This window comes from Salmo trutta, chromosome 28 (genome assembly GCF_901001165.1).
Source record: "Salmo trutta chromosome 28, fSalTru1.1, whole genome shotgun sequence".
NCBI classification, from domain to species: Eukaryota; Metazoa; Chordata; class Actinopteri; order Salmoniformes; family Salmonidae; genus Salmo; species Salmo trutta.
The window spans coordinates 33713269-33730312 of record NC_042984.1 but is presented as its reverse complement, the minus strand read 5'-3'; positions in this window follow the sequence as shown (position 1 = coordinate 33730312).

Sequence of the window (17044 nt, the reverse complement as noted above, 5' to 3'; positions counted from 1 at the left end):
GGGCTGTTCGATGCTAATGTAGAATGCCACAGGATGTTTTTGTGTTGGTTAAGGGCAGTCAGGTCTGGTAGAGAATAAAGGGCTATATCTGTTCCTGGTTCTAAATTTCTTGAATGGGGCATGCTTATTTAAGATGGAGAGGAAGGCATTTAAAAAAAATAACCAGGCATCCTCTACTGACGGGATGAGGTCAATATCCTTCCAGGATACCCGGGCCAGGTCGATTAGAAAGGCCTGCTCGCTGAAGTGTTTCAGGGAGTGTTTGGCAGTGATGAGTGGAGGTCGTTTGACCGCTGGCCCATTACAGATGCAGGCAATGAGGCAGTGATCGCTGAGATCTTGGTTGAAAACAGCAGAGGTGTATTTAGAGGGCAAGTTGGTTAGGATGATATCTATGAGGGTGCCCGTGTTTACGGCTTTGGGGTGGTAACTTGTAGGTTCATTGATCATTTGTGTGAGATTGAGGGCATCAAGCTTAGATTGTAGGATTGCTGGGGTGTTTAGCATGTCCCAGTTTAGGTCACCTAGCAGCACGAGCTCTGAAAATAGATGGGGGGCAATCAGTTCACATATGATGTCCAGAGCACAGCTGGGGGTAGAGGGTGGTCTATAGCAGGCGGCAACGGTGAGAGACTTGTTTTTAGAGAGGTGGATTTTTAAAAGTAGAAGCTCAAATTGTTTGGGTACAGACCTGGATAGTAGGACAGAACTCTGCAGGCTAGCTCTGCAGTAGATTGCAACACCGCCCCCTTTGGCCGTTCTATCTTGTCTGAAAATGTTGTATACTGCTCAAAAAAAGAAAGGGAACACTTAAACAACACAATGTAACTCCAAGTCAATCACACTTCTGTGAAATCAAACCGTCCAATTAGGAAGCAACACTGATTGACAATACATTTCACATGCTGTTGTGCAAATGGAATAGACAACAGGTGGAAATTATAGGCAATTAGCAAGACACCCCAATAAAGGAGTGGTTCTGCAGGGGGTAACCACAGACCACTTCTCAGTTCCTATGCTTCCTGGCTGATGTTTTGGTCACTTTTGAATGCTGGCGGTGCTTTCACTCTAGTGGTAACATGAGACGGAGTCTACAACCCACACAAGTGGCTCAGGTAGTGCAGCTCATCCAGGATGGCACATCAATGCGAGCTGTGGCAAGAAGGTTTGCTGTGTCTGTCAGCGTAGTGTTCAGAGCATGGAGGCGCAACCAGGAGACAGGCCAGTACATCAGGAGACGTGGAGGAGGCCGTAGGAGGGCAACAACCCAGCAGCAGGACCGCTACCTCCGCCTTTGTGCAGGGAGGAGCACTGCCAGAGCCCTGTAAAATGACCTCCAGCAGGCCACAAATGTGCATGTGTCTGCTCAAATGGTCAGAAACAGACTCCATGAGGGTGGTATGAGGGCCCGATGTCCACAGGTGGGGGTTGTGCTTACAGCCAAACACCGTGCAGAACATTTGGCATTTGCCAGAGAACACCAAGATTGGCAAATTCGCCACTGGCGCCCTGTGCTCTTCACAGATGAAAGCAGGTTCACACTGAGCACATGTGACAGACGTGACAGTCTGGAGACGCCGTGGAGAACGTTCTGCTGCCTGCAACATCCTCCAGCATGACCGGTTTGGCGGTGGGTCAGTCATGGTGTGGGGTGGCATTTCTTTGGGGGGCCGCACAGCCCTCCATGTGCTCGCCAGAGGTAGCCTGACTGCCATTAGGTACCGAGATGAGATCCTCAGACCCCTTGTGAGACCATATGCTGGTGCGGTTGGCCCTGGGTTCCTCCTAATGCAAGACAATGCTAGACCTCATGTGGCTGGAGTGTGTCAGTAGTTCCTGCAAGAGGAAGGCATTGATGCTATGGACTGGCCCGCCTGTTCCCCAGACCTGAATCCAATTGAGCACATCTGGGACATCATGTCTCGCTCCATCCACCAACGCCACGTTGCACCACAGACTGTCCAGGAGTTGGCGGATGCTTTAGTCCAGGTCTGGGAGGAGATCCCTCAGGAGACCATCCGCCACCTCATCAGGAGCATGCCCAGGCATTATAGGGAGGTCATACAGCCACGTGGAGGCCACACACACTACCGAGCCTCATTTTGACTTGTTTTAAGGACATTACATCAAAGTTGGATCAGCCTGTAGTGTGGTTTTCCACTTTAATTTTGAGTGTGACTCCAAATCCAGACCTCCATGGGTTGATAAATTGGATTTCCATTGATTATTTTTGTGTGATTTTGTTGTCAGCACATTCAACTATGCAAAGATAAAAGTATTTAATAAGAGTATTTCATTCATTCAGATCTAGGATGTGTTATTTTAGTGTTCCCTTTATTTTTTTGAGCAGTGTAGTTAGGAATGAAGATTTCAGAGTTTTTGGTGGTCTTCCTTAGCCAGGATTCAGACACGGCTGGGACATCTGGGTTGGCAGAGTGTGCTAAAGCAGTGAATAAAACAAACTTAGGGAGGAGGCTTCTAATGTTAACATTTACATTTTAGTCATTTAGCAAACGCTCTTATCCAGAGCGACTTACAGTAGTGAATGCATACATTTCATACATTTTTTTGTTTTTCCGTACTGCATGAAACCAAGACTATTACGGTTACAGAAGTCATCATAGTATAGCCTTCCCTGTAGCTCAGTTGGTAGAGCATGGTGTTTGCAACACCAGGGTTGTGGGTTTGATTCCCACGGGGGGCCAGCACAGAAAAAAAAAATGTATGATATGTATGAAATTGTATGAAATGTATGCATTCACTACTGTAAGTCGCTCTGGATAAGAGCGTCTGCTAAATAACTAAAATGTAAATGTAAAATGTATCAAAAGAGAGCGCCTGGGGAATAGGAGTGGAGCTAGGCACTGCAGGGCCTGGATTCACCTCTACATCACCAGAGGAGTAGGATAAGGGTACGGCTAAAAGCTATGAGAATTGGTCGTCTATGACATCTGGAATAGAGAGTAAAAGGAGCAGGTTTCTGGGGGCGATAAAATAGCTTCAAGGTATAATGTACAGGCAAAGGTATGGTAGGATGTGAATACAGTGGAGGTAAACCTAGGCATTGAGTGATGATGAGAGAGATATTGTCTCTAGAAACATAGCATGTATGGGTGGTGGAACTGAAAGGTTGGATAAGGTATAATGAGCAGGGCTAGCGGCTCTACAGTGAAATAAGCCAATAAACACTAACCAGAACAGCAATGGACAAGGCATATTGACATTAAGGAGAGGCATGCTTAGCCGGGTGATCATAAGGGTCCAGTGAGATTCAGACAGCTAGCCGGGCCATAGGTAGCAAGCTGGCAGAAGATGGGGGGAGCTCTGTTTTTAGCCACCTCGTGCGTTTCCATCTGTAGATTAGTGGGGTTCTGTGTGGTAGAGGGGACCAATCCAATTGGAAAAATAGTTATAGTTATAGTAGCCCGAGAAAATTGTCCGATAGACCTATTCAGATAGCAGCCGACAAGACAGCTAACGATTAGCGGGCCGCAGATGTAAGTGAACATTTAAGAACACAACACGAATTTGAATATTGAAACAATGTTGCAAATGTCGGAGAGACAGACAGGCAAGGTTTATACAAATCTCCGCTGTTGAAAACTAAATGCTAGTCTAAAAGAAATGTGAGATAATATCTAATTGGTTTTTATAGTGGGGATCAAGTTCATAAATTGCCTGGCTGGGCTGATTAGACAGTCAGATGGAACAGAGTAAATAGGTATTTCAACATCAAAGCTTTAGCAGGTGGTAACTTATGGAATAGACACCGGCTGGAATGCGGTTTTAACCAATCAGCATACAGGATTAGACCCGCCCGTTGTATAAACCAGCATAGATAACTGTATAAAGATTATAGACGGGTTGGTTGTTTAGCAACAACACTGAGTCGGAAGTTTACGTACACTTAGGTTGGAGTCATTAAAACTTATTTTTCAACCACTCCACAAATTCCTTGTTAACAAACTATAGTTTTGGCAAGTCGGCTAGGACATCTACTTTGTGCATGACACAAGTAATTTTTCAAACACTTGTTTACAGACAGATTATTTCACTTATAATTCACTGTATCACCATTACAGTAGGTCAGAAGTTTACATACACTAAGTTGACTGTGCCTTTAAACAGCTTGGAAATTCCAGAAAATTATGTCAAGGCTTTAGAAGCTTCTGATCGGCTAATTGACATAATTTGAGTCAATTGGAGGTGTACCTGTGGATGTATTTCAAGGCCTACCTTCAAACTCAGTGCCTCTTTGCTTGACATCATGGGGAAATCAAAAGAAATTAGCCAAGACCTCTGAAAAAAATGTGTAGACCTCCACAAGTCTGGTTCATCCTTGGGAGCAATTTCCAAACGCCTGAAGGTACCACGTTCATCTGTACAAACAATAGTATGCAAGTACAAACACCATGGGACCACGCAGCCGTCATACCGCTCAGGAAGGAGACTCATTCTGTCTCTTAGAGATGAACGTACTTTGGTGTGAAAAGTGCAAATCAATCCCAGAACAACAGCAAAGGACCTTGTGAAGATCCTGGAGGAAACAGGTACAAAAGTATCTATATCCACAGTAAAACGAGTCCTATATCGACATAACCTGAAAGGCGCTCAGCAAGGAAGAAGCCACTGCTCTAAAACCGCCATAAAACAGCCAGACTACGGTTTGAAACTGCACATGGGGACAAAGATCGTACTTTTTGGAGAAATGTCCTCTGGTCTGATGAAACAAAAATATAACTATTTGGCCATAATGACCATTGTTATGTTTGGAGGAAAAGGGGGATGCTTGCAAGCCGAAGAACACCATCCCAACCGTGAAGCACGGGGGTGGCAGCATCATGTTGTGGGGGTGCTTTGCTGCAGGAGGGACTGGTGCACTTCACAAAATAGATGGCATCATGAGGTAGGGAAATGATGTGGATATATTGAAGCAACATCTCAAGACATCAGTCAAGAAGTTAAAGCTTGGTCACAAATGGGTCTTCCAAATGGACAATGACCCCAAGCATACTTCCAAAGTTGTGGCAAAATGGCTTAAGGACAACAATGTCAAGATATTGGAGTGGCCATCACAAAGCCCTGACCTCAATCCTATAGAAAATTTGTGGGCAGAACTGAAGAAGCGTGTGGGAGCAAGGAGGCCTACAAATCTGACTCAGTTACACCAGCTCTGTCGGGAGGAATGGGACAAAATTCACCCAACTTATTGTGGGAAGCTTGTGGAAGGCTACCCGAAACATTTGACCCAAGTATAACAATTTAAAGGCAATGCTACCAAATACTAATTGAGTGTATGTAAACTTCTGACCCACTGGTAATGTGATGAAAGAAATAAAAACTGAAATAAATCATTCTGACATTTCACATTCTTAAAATAAAGTGGTGATCCTAACCGACCTAAGACAGGGAATTTTTACTAGGATTAAATGTCAGGAATTGTGAAAAACTGAGCTCAAATGTATTTGGCTAAGGTGTATGTAAACTTCAGACTTCAACTGTATGGGGCTAAACGGACGGGGTTGGCTTAGATTGTTGACAACATGTAAACTTTATTTAGTCTCCAATATTTATTGAAAACAAATACATTTGCAAAATTAGCACTTGTTGTCTCTCAAATATATTGCTACTGTCGGTTAATTAGCTATCAATTTTTTGCCATATTAGCATAGACGCCTCAAAATAAGACATGATATCAAGAACAATGATTTTCCACATGGTAGCTTCTTGTCATTGTTGCTTGCAATATGGCCATACAAAATCACAACAACACACAGCCTTCTGCCCCACTGAAGTGTGCGTATTGTTTTCGTAAGGTTGTCAGCTAACCCATCTATGTGTATTATGTATTTTTGGCTTAAAATTAGATGAGAGTAGGGCCTCCCGAGTGGTGCAGTGGTCTAAGGCACTGCATCGCAGTGCTAGCTGTGCCACTAGAGATCCTGGTTCGACTCCAGGCTCTGTTGCAGCCGGCAGCAACCTGGAGACGCACAATTGGCCCAGTGTCGTCTGGGTTAGGGGAGGGTTTGGCTGGCAGGGATGTTCTTGTCCCATTGTGCACTAGTGACTCCTGTGGTGGGCCGGGCGCAATGCATGCTGACACGGTAGCCAGGTGTATGGTGTTTTCTCTGACACATTGGTGCAGCTGGCTTAAGCGGGCATTGTGTCAAGAAGCAGTGTGGCTTGGCTGGGTTGTGTTTCAGAGGATGCACGGCTCTCAACCTTAGCCTCTCCCGAGTCTGTATGGGAGTCGCAGCGATTGGACAAGATCCCCATTAGCTGCTGAAGTCCTTATGTAAATAGAGCACAAGCATTTGTTTTCATAACTTTGCTCTTAAAGAACGAAAACTGTGACTAACAGTGAAACAAATCAACATAAACGCCCCTTTTCAGGACCCTGTCTATCAAAGATAATTCGTAAAAATCCAAATAACTTCAGATTTTCATTGTAAAGATCTTAAACACTGTTTCCCATGCTTGTTCAATGAACTATAAACAATTAATGAACCTGTGGAACGGTCGTTAAGACACTAACAGCTTACAGACGGTGGGCAATTAAGGTCACAGTTATGAAAACTTAGGACACTAAAGAGGCCTTTCTTCTGACTCAAAAACACCAAAATAAAGATGCCCAGCGTCCCTGCTCATCTGCGTAAACATGCCTTAGTCATGCTGCAAGGAGGCATGAAGACTGCAGATGTGGCCAAGGCAATAAATTACAATGTCCGTACTGTGAGACGGCTAAGACAGCGCTACAGGGAGACAGGATGGACAGCTGATTGTCCTCGCAGTGGCAGACCACGTGTAACAACGCCGGCACAGGATCGGTACATGCAAACATCACACCTGCGGTACAGGTACAGGATGGCAACAACAACTGCCAGAGTTACACCAGGAACGCACAGTCCCTCCATCGGTGCTCAGACTGTCCGCAATAGGCTGAGAGAGGCTGGACTCTGAGGGCTTGTGGGGTGGTCTCACCAGGTCCTCACCAGACATCACCGGCAACAACGTTGCCTATGGGCATAAACCCACCGTCGCTGGACCAGACAGGACTGGCAAAAAGTGCTCTTCACTGACGAGTCGCGGTTTTGTCTCACCAGGGGTGATGGTAGGATTCGCGTTAATCGTCGAAGGAATGCGCGTTACACCGAGGCCTGTACTCTGGAGCGGGATCGATTTGGAGGTGGAGGGTCCGTCATGGTCTGGGGCGGTGTGTCACAGCATCATCGGAGTGAGCTTGTTGTCATTGCAGGCAATCTCAATGCTGTGCATTACAGGGAAGACATCCTCCTCCCTCATGTGGTACCCTTCCTGCAGGCTCATCCTGACATGACCCTCCACCATGACAATGCCACTGCTCATTCTGTGCGTGATTTCCTGCAAGACAGGAATGTCAGCGTTCTGCCATGGCCAGCGAAGAGCCCGGATCTCAATCCCATTAAGCATGTCTGGGACCTGTTGGATCAGAGGGTGAGGGCTAGAGCCATTCCCCCCAGAAATGTCTGGGAACTTGCAGGTGCCTTGGTGGAAGAGTGGGGTAACATCTCACAGCAAGAACTGGCAAATCTGGTGCAGTTCATGAGGAGGAGATGCACTGCAGTACTTAATGCAGCTGGTGGCCACACCAGACTCTGACTATTACTTTTGATTTTGACCCCCCCTTTGTTCAGGGACACATTATTCCATATCTGTTAGTCACATGTCTGTGGGAACTTGTTAAGTTTATGTCTCAGTTGTTGAATCTTATGTTCATACAAATATTTACACATATTAAGTTTGCTGAAAATAAATGCAGTTGACAGTGAGAGGACGTTTCTTTTTTTGATGAGTTTAGCAGGTAGGTCATGAAGACAATTATAAGGGCACAAGGCAAGACCCAGATGCAGATGGTTTGAGACTTTGATATTTATTAATCAATCAAAAAGGCGTAGGCAAGAGAATTGCCTGTCCACGACCAAAGGTCAAAACCAGTTCAGAGTCCAGAAGGTACATAGTGGCAGGCAGGCTCGATGTCAGGGCAGGCAGAATGGTCAGGCAGGTGTGTACGTTGTCAAAAAACAGGCAAGGGTCAAAACCGGGAGGACTAGCAAAAAGAGAATAGAAGCAGGCGAACGGGAAAACACGCTGGTTGACTTGAAAGACATACAAGACGAACTGGCACAGAGAGACAGGAAACACAGGGATAAATACACTGGGGAAAATAAGCAACACCTGGAGGGGGTGGAGACAATCACAAGGACAGGTGAAACAGATCAGGGTGTGACAACAATCAAATATCTGTATCAGTACAGAAAGGGCTTTTCCTTGCTGTCATGGGAAAATAAGCTAGAATAATACTCACGACCCACATGATGGAGACAGTACTGTATGACAGAGAACTTCTTAAGGCTTGGCGTCCCGCTAGTGGGACACCTGTCGACAACATCCGGTGAAATTGAAGGGCGCGCAATTCAAATAAATAATCGTATTTATAAAATCCTTCTTTATAAATCGCAAAAGGTCTGTTTAGTTGGCGCCACCGATTTCAGTAATCCACTTGTTCAATATGCAGACAAAGGAATCCAAAAAGCTACCGCTAAACTTTGTTCAAACAAGTCAAACTACGTTTCTATTTAATCCTCAGATACCTTAAAATGTAAATAAACTATAATATTTCATACAGAAAGAAGAATGTTCAATAGAAAACTAAAATTAGCAGTCGCACGCCGACAGACTGATTTTCCACTGTGACTCTTTGTACCAAAACTCAAAATTCTTCCTCATTTTGGAAGAAACAAGCCTGTAACCTTGAACAAAGACTGTTGACATCTAGTATAAGCCATAGGAATTGCAAAGTCAAGGCTGCTTGCCAATGAGCATATACCCATATTCTGCATTTACTCATCATCATTTATGAAAAGGATGAAGGTCCGCCACAGAATAATTATAGTAGACGGCATTTGTCCGAAAGTGATTGATGACCTATTTTATGTGTCAAGTGGTTATGCCCATTTATGTACATCCTGACCGGATGTTCTCACACTATCGAGTGAGTGCTTTTGTAACTTGATAGTACAGCTGTTTTGGGTAAAGACTGTGTTTGCAATGTCCTGGTGATTGGTGTGTAGTCATCTTGTTGAACTGAAAGAAGATTGGGAAATTTGGGAATTTATGTAGTGAATGGGGAGGCCTGAATTTGAACATTTTAAACAGATGGGAATTTTTGTACTGAACTTATGGAGCTGCTGTTAAGGGAGCTTGTGAAATGAAAAAGTATTTTCCGGGTAGGTCTGCCTGAGTATAAGTAACTGTTAGACTTATCCTATTTGTATTTATTATGGATCCCTGCCAAAGCAGCAGCTACTCTTCCTGGGGTCCAGCAAAATGAAGGCAGTTTATAAAATTTTAAAACATTACAATACATTCACAACACACTGCATGGCCTCAGGCCCCTACCACATAGTGCGTATGTTATCGTGTGTGTGTGTGTGCGTGTGTGTGTGTGCGTGTGTGTCTGTGCCAATGTTTGTGTTGCTTCACAGTCCCCGCTGTTCCATAAGGTGCATTTTTATCTGTTTTTTTTATCTAATTTTACTGCTTGCATTAGTTACTTGATGTGGAATAGAGTTCCATGTAGTCATGGCTCTATGCAGTACTGTGTACCTCCCATAGTCTGTTCTGGACTTGGGGACTGTGAAGAGACCTCTTGTGGCATGTCTTGTGGGGTATGCATGGGTGTCTGAGCTGTGTGCCAGTAGTTTAGATAGACAGTTCGGTGCATTCAACATGTCAATACCTCTCATAAATAAAAGTAGTGATGAAGTCAATCTCTCCTCCACTTTCAGCGAGGAGAAATGGACATGCTTATTATTAATATTAGCTCTCTGTGTACATCCAAGGGCCAGCCGTGCTGCCCTGTTCTGAGCCAATTGCAATTTTCCTAAGTCCTTTTTTGTGGCACCTGACCACACGACTGAACAGTAGTCAAGGTGCGACAAAACTAGGGCCTGTAGGACCTGCCTTGTTGATAGTGTTGTTAAGGCGGCAGAGCATCACTTTATTATAGACAGACTTCTCCCCATCTTAGCTACTACTGCATCAATATGTTTTGACCAGGTGGGACCAAGTCATTGTTTTACAAGTCACAAGTAAGTCTTAGCACTCAAGTCCCAAGTCAAGTCTCAAGTCAAGACCATGAAGTATCAAGTCAAGTCTCAAGTCCTAAACTTTGAGTTTCGAGTCCTAAACAAGTCATAATGTGCTCTTCACCAAATGTAATACCATTTCATATTTTTAACAAGAGTAATAGTATATTACATTTACGCAAATCATGAATGCTTTTAAAAATATATTTATTACTTTCCAAATAAACGTTATATTTCCATGGAAATACATGGGTAGCCATGAGAAAGTCTTTCTTCCCGCATGTTTTGCAAGTTGCAATCCGTTTTTTGTAGATACAGCGTCGTCTTTATATCCAAAAATAATAATTTGGGGTATCATCTTTCCAAGGGCTCCATCTGAATTCACCCGCCGACATTCCTCTGCACTGCCACGCACAACTGTTTCTCAGCCTGCACAATTTGATTGGCTGCTGTCCGATTCAAACTGTAATCCGTTAAATGAAGAGTTGATGCGCTGCACACTTTTTTTAATAGCATCATTTTTAATATTTGGGCTTGGGGAGGGTATCAAGTCAGGTCGAGTCAAAAGGCTCAAATCCAAGTCAAGTCATGAGTCACTGGTGTTAAAGTCCAAGTCGAATTGCAAGTCATCATATTTGTGACTCGAGTCTGACTCGAGTCTGACTCGAGTCCAAGTCGTGTGACTCCAGTCCACACCTCTGGTTTTGACAATTTACAATCTAGTGTTACTCCAAGCAGTTTAGTCATCACAACTTGCTCAATATCCACATTATTTATTACAAGCTTCAGTTGAGATTTAGGGTTTAGTGGGTGTCCTATGTCAAGTCTAACACAGATAAACCGATAAATCACAGAAAACTACAGAAAACATTTCTAGGAGAGAGAGAGAACCCTTCCCGAGGCCTTCTTTTCTAAGACGTCTTTCCAACAATTAAACATAATTATACATTTTAAATATATATTTTGTAGTAATGTGTGATAATATGTATGATACATGTAAAGGTTTAGTAACAAAACAGAGGCATAGTTTAATATTGCATAGTAAACTTTTAATAATAGTAATACGTTTAAATGTTGGTAGTAACATTTTGGAAGAAATAAAGGGTTTTAAAATGTAATTTACCTTTAATGAAATAAAAGGCTCTGTGTGTGTGTGTGTGTGTGTGTGTGTGTGTGTGTGTGTGTGTGTGTGTGTGTGTGTGTGTGTGTGTGTGTGTGTGTGTGTGTGTGTGTGTGTGTGTGTGTGTGTGTGTGTGTGTGTGTGTGTGTGTGTGTGTGTGTGTGTGTGTGTGTGTGTGTGTGTGTGTGTGTGTGTGTGTGTGTGTGTGTGTGTGTGTGTGTGTGAGCGAGAGAGCATGTGTGTGTGTGTGAGCATGTGGGTGTGTGTGAGCATGTGGGTGTGTGTAGCAGGGCGTTAGGTTACAAACAGAGAAACTTACTGAAAACATTATTTTCTAAGACAAATACATGTGGCTGTGTGTGTCTCTGTATGTGTGCTTATACAAGCGTTTTTTAAACCTGTCTAACCTCTGACTTTCCAAAATACTTCTCGGCATATCCATATGAAGGGTCAATAAATGTTTACAACCCTTACACCTCAGGAGACCACATAACAAATAGAATTTGTGCTTATATGAGGCTTACGGTTTATTGGTTTATGATTCTGTTGGAAGAGGAATCGCTGTAGGTGTCACTGTCTGGGTTAAGACTACTGTGTGTTGTGAGGATTATGTTGTGTTATGATATGCCTACCTGATTTCCTAACACAGATAAGGCAACAGTATCGGCTGTCAGTGACGTAAGAATAGGTTTTGTGTGGGCAGACAAAGCATGGAGACTAGTGAAGTGTAGGCCTATGTGAATAGCATAGGAAACTACTAGTGATCCAAATACCATTTTTGTCCCAACCCTAGCAACAGTTTCAATACTATCAATCTGACCCTGAGTACACATTCAAAATAACTTCCATTACTATCCAGATTCTCAATTAACATAACAAACCAGTGGTCTCCAACCGGTATAATTTAAAAGAATGTCCCGAACAACAATGCATTGGCAAGTCAATTCAAGCAAAGCCAGTATGCGGTGATAATGTATTGAACCTATAGCTTACTGCACAAACCTCATTGCTACAGTACTGTTTTTAATTGGTTATTGTTGCATAGGCTTACATTTTTTAAGTCATGGTAATAAAAAAAATCAGAGCGGTAGATCTCAGCATGCGTTTTGACACAGAAAGTGATCTTGACTCAGAAAAGGTTAGTGACTGTCACGGTTGTCTGAAGAATGGGACCAAAGCGCAGCGTGTGTATCGTTCCACATTTTATTATAACTGTGAAACTATGCAAGACATACAAATAAACTAATGAACAAAACAACAAACCGTGACGAAGAGGTGCAACATACACTTACTCAAAATAATCTCCCACAACTCCTAGTGGGAGAAACAACAACTAGAACCCCACATAGAAATACATAAACTAGACAAAAACCTCCAACATAGAAAAAATAAACTAGAACCAACAGACATAAATAAACTTGACAAAACCCTCTGTCATGCCCTGACCTACTCTACCATAGAAAAATAAAAGCTTTCTATGGTCAGGACGTGACAGTACCCCCCCCCCCCCCAAAGGTGCGGACTCCGAACGCACAACCCCAAACAACAACAAAAAAAACCAGGGAGGGTTAGGGTGGGTGTCTAATGTCGGTGGCGGCTCTGGTGCAGGACGAAGAACCTTCACATCCTGTGGATCCTCCTGCATCGGAGGCGGTTCTGGTGCGGGACGAAGAACCCTCACATCCTGCTTATCCGCCAGCATAGGAGGCGGCTCCGGTTCGGGGTGTAGCCCCCGCTCCGCCGGCTGATCCCTCCGCTTTCGTGTCACCGGACTGCGGATCGTCGCCGGAGGCTCCGGACTGCGGATCGTCGGCGGAGGCTCCGGACTGCGTATCGTCGGCGGAGGCTCGGGACTGCGGGCCGTCTCGGGAGGCTCGGGACTGCGGGCCGTCTCGGGACTGCGGGGCCGTCTCGGGAGGCTCCGGACTGCGGGCCGTCTCCGGACTGCGGGCCGTCTCCGGACTGCGGGCCGTCTCGGGAGGCTCCGGACTGCGGGCCGTCTCGGGAGGCTCCGGACTGCGGGCCGTCTCGGGAGGCTCCGGACTGCGGGCCGTCTCCGGAGGTTCCGGACTGCGGGCCGTCTCCGGAGGTTCCGGACTGTAAACTGTCGCCGGAAGCTCTGGACTGGGAACTGTCGCCGGAAGCCTTGGACTGGGAACTGTCGCCGGTAGCTCTGGACTGGGAACTGTCGCCGGTAGCTCTGGACTGGGAACTGTCACCGGAAGCTCTGGACTGGGAACTGTCACCGGAAGCTCTGGACTGGGAATGCGCAATGGTGGCCTGATGCGTGGGGCTGGCACAGGTGGTGCCAGACTGGTAAAACACACCTCAGGGCGAGTGTGGGGAGCAGGAACAAGACACCCCGGACTGGGCAGGCGCACTGGAGACCTAATGTGTGGGGCTGGCACAGGTGGCGCCAGACTGGTAACATGCACCTCAGGGCGAGTGCGGGGAGCAGGAACAGGACACACCGGACTGGAGAGACTCACTGAAGGCCTAGTGCGTGGAGCCGGGACAGATGACCCCAGACTGGTGACACGCACTTCAGGGCGAGTGCGAGGAGGAGGCACGGGACTTACTGGGCTGTGAAGGCGCACTGGAGACCTGGTGCGTATAGCCGGCCTCAATTGTACCGGAACTTTAACACACTTCTCAGGACGAGTACGGGGAGCTGACACAGGACGTACTGGCTGTGAAGGCGCACTGGAGACCTGGTGCGTATAGCCGGCCTCAATGGTACCGGAACTTTAACACACTTCTCAGGACGAGTACGGGAAGCTGACACAGGTGGCATTGGACGACTAACACACTCCTCAGGGCGAATGCCGTGTATGCTACGCCAAATCAACAGCTCTCTCTCTTTACTCTCCAATTTATCCAACAATTCCTCAAACGTCTCTAAATCTCCCCTCCGTTCACTCTCCTCCAATTTATCTAATATTTCCTCAACGGACTCGTCCCTCGGCCTCGCCGACCAACCCATGTGCCCTCCCCCAAAAATATTTTGTGGTTGCTTCTTGGGCTTGCGTTGTTGCCGTGCTAGTTCCTCGTAGCGTCGCCGTTCTTCTCTCGCTGTCTCCGCCTGCTTGCCTTGATGGTATAACGCCTCGTAATATCGCCGTTCTGCTCTCGCTGCTTCAATCTCCTCTTTAGGACGGCGATACTACCCGGGCCTTGTCAAAGGTCCTGCCCCATCTAGGATTTCCTCCCAGGTCCAGTCCTCCTGACCACGCTGCTTGGTCCGGGTAGCTTTCTATGGTCAGGACGTGACATTGACCACTGTAATAAACCATAAACTTACAAATAAAGCACTTTAATATTGCAAGAAACATGCTGGATTTCTGGGAAAGAATGTACACCATTTACCAGAATAGCAAGACACTGCTGAGAAAACCCCATAAATTATTGAAAATGTTATCCCACTGGGCACAGATGTCAGTTCAACATCTAGTTTTTATTTACATTTGGTTGAGTTGCCAACTAATGGGAATTCAAAGTGAAATCAACAAAACATTTCACCATGTCATTGGATCCAGGTTAAAAGTTGGGTGAAAAAAATATGAAATTCCCTTACATTGACGACTTTTTGCAAATCCAATCAGTTTTCCATGTTGATTCCAAGTCATCGCATTGATTTTTTTGGGCTGTTGCCCAGTGGGATCATAATACTGGTTCTGTGAATACAATAATTGGTCCTTCTATTTTCCACAACCCCGGAAAAACTCATAGTAGCTGTTGCCTTGTGTAAAAAGAAGTCTTGGAAAATTACAATTTTGCTTTAATATAATGACATAGTAATGGAAAGTATACATTGACATTTGTAGTTACGTCAAAGGTAAAATTGAGATGATTATAGGGTGTGGGTGTGTGATTGATTAGTTTTGATGGTCACAGTCTTTTTCACTGTCATACGTCATGCATTTACTGTAAAAGACTACTGACATGAGAAAATACATGAAAAGGTCATCCATTCACTGAGCAATCAGCGTAGGAGTTGGGGATACCAATCTTGTTAAGAACACACTGCATGAATATTGAATAACAAATATCATAGGGACCAAGTTTTTGCTCGGTGAGTCGGTATTTACACAACTATGTTGAAACTAACAGTTACTAGATCCGTCAGTTCATGCCACTGGGAAAGGATTATCCCTAGATTTGGCAGTCACCCATAATGTGGATTGAAATTGTTGATTAATTTGAGTTGGAGGCTGCGGTGCATTTGTCCTACTGCTTATAGGTCTACTGTTGATTCTTAGCAGTGGCTATTGGATGTTACTTTAACATTAGATTTAGACGTTTGGCAGTCATGCATGTGGATTGATATTGATAGAAATTTGTGTTGGAGGCGCCAGTGCATTTGACCTACTACTTATAGGCTTGTGTGGCTAACCTAATGCATAGAGACCATGTTGATGAAAGTACTGTAATTAAATGTTCATTTCAATGCCAGGTGGCAAGGTCCTAGATGGAGTACCTGGGGCATCATTTATAAAATGCTCTTTTTATATCAAATTTCAGCATTCAATTTTGCTTTATATAAAGTCTTCATCCATGAATAAAGTTGTGTTAGTCACAAATAAGGTTGCAAAGCGGGGCTATATTAATGTGAACTGAGATTTTTTGGCTTTCTAGTGGCCTTTGTGGAAACTTCAGATTATCACAGGTTAAGAGATAATTTTACTGGTCAATTACACACAAGGTCCAACAAAAATGTTGAATCTGCTTATAACCTAACCCTTCCGAAAGACACACATATAGTGGCAAGAGAAAGTATGAGAACCCTTTGGAATTACCTGGATTTCTGCATAAATTGGTCATAACATTTTTATCTAATCTTCATCTAAGTCACAGCAATAGACAAACACAGTGTGCTTGAACTAATAACACAGAAATTGTATTTTTTCGTCTATATTGAATACATCATTTAAACATTCACAGTGTAGGTTGGAAAAAGTATGTGAACCCCTAGGCTAATCACTTCTCCAAAAGCTCATCGAGTCAGATAACCTGGAGCAATCATTGAGACGAGATTGGAGATGTTGGTTAGAGCTGCCCTGCCCTGCATATATATATGTATATATATTTCAGTTTGCTATTCACATTGCCTTGTCTGATGTGATCCATGCCTCGAAACAAAAGAGATCTCAGAAGGCCTAAGATTAAGAATTGTTTACTTGCATAAAGCTGGATACAAAAGTATCTCTAAAAGTATTGATGTTCATCAGTCCACGGTAAGACAAATTGTCTATAAATGGAGAAAGTTCAGCACTGTTGCTACTCTCCCTAGGAGTGGCCGTCCTGCAAATATGACTGCAAGAGCACAGCGCAGAATGCTCAATGAGATTAAGAAGAATCCTAGAGTGTCAGCTAAAGACATACAGAAATCTCTAGAACATTCTAACATCTCTGTTGACGAGTACATGCAACTTATTATGTGACTTGTTAAGCAGAATTTTACTCCTGAACTTATTTAGACTTGCCATAAGAAAGGGGTTGAATACTTATTGACTCAAGACATTTCAGCTTTTCATTTTTTATTCATTTGTAAAAATGTTGAAAAACAAAGTCCAACTTTGACATTGTGGTGTATTGTGTGTATATCAGTGTCAGAAAATCTCAAGTTAATCCAATTTAAATTCAGGCTGTAACACAACAAAATGTGAAAAAGGGGTGTGCAGGCACTGTATATGAATACATATTCTAAAAGTTATTCAAATGTAAATTACCAAAGTTACCATAGAGTGCCATAAAGGGCTATTTTTGAAAGTATTAGTGACAAGCGTTGCCATTTGAA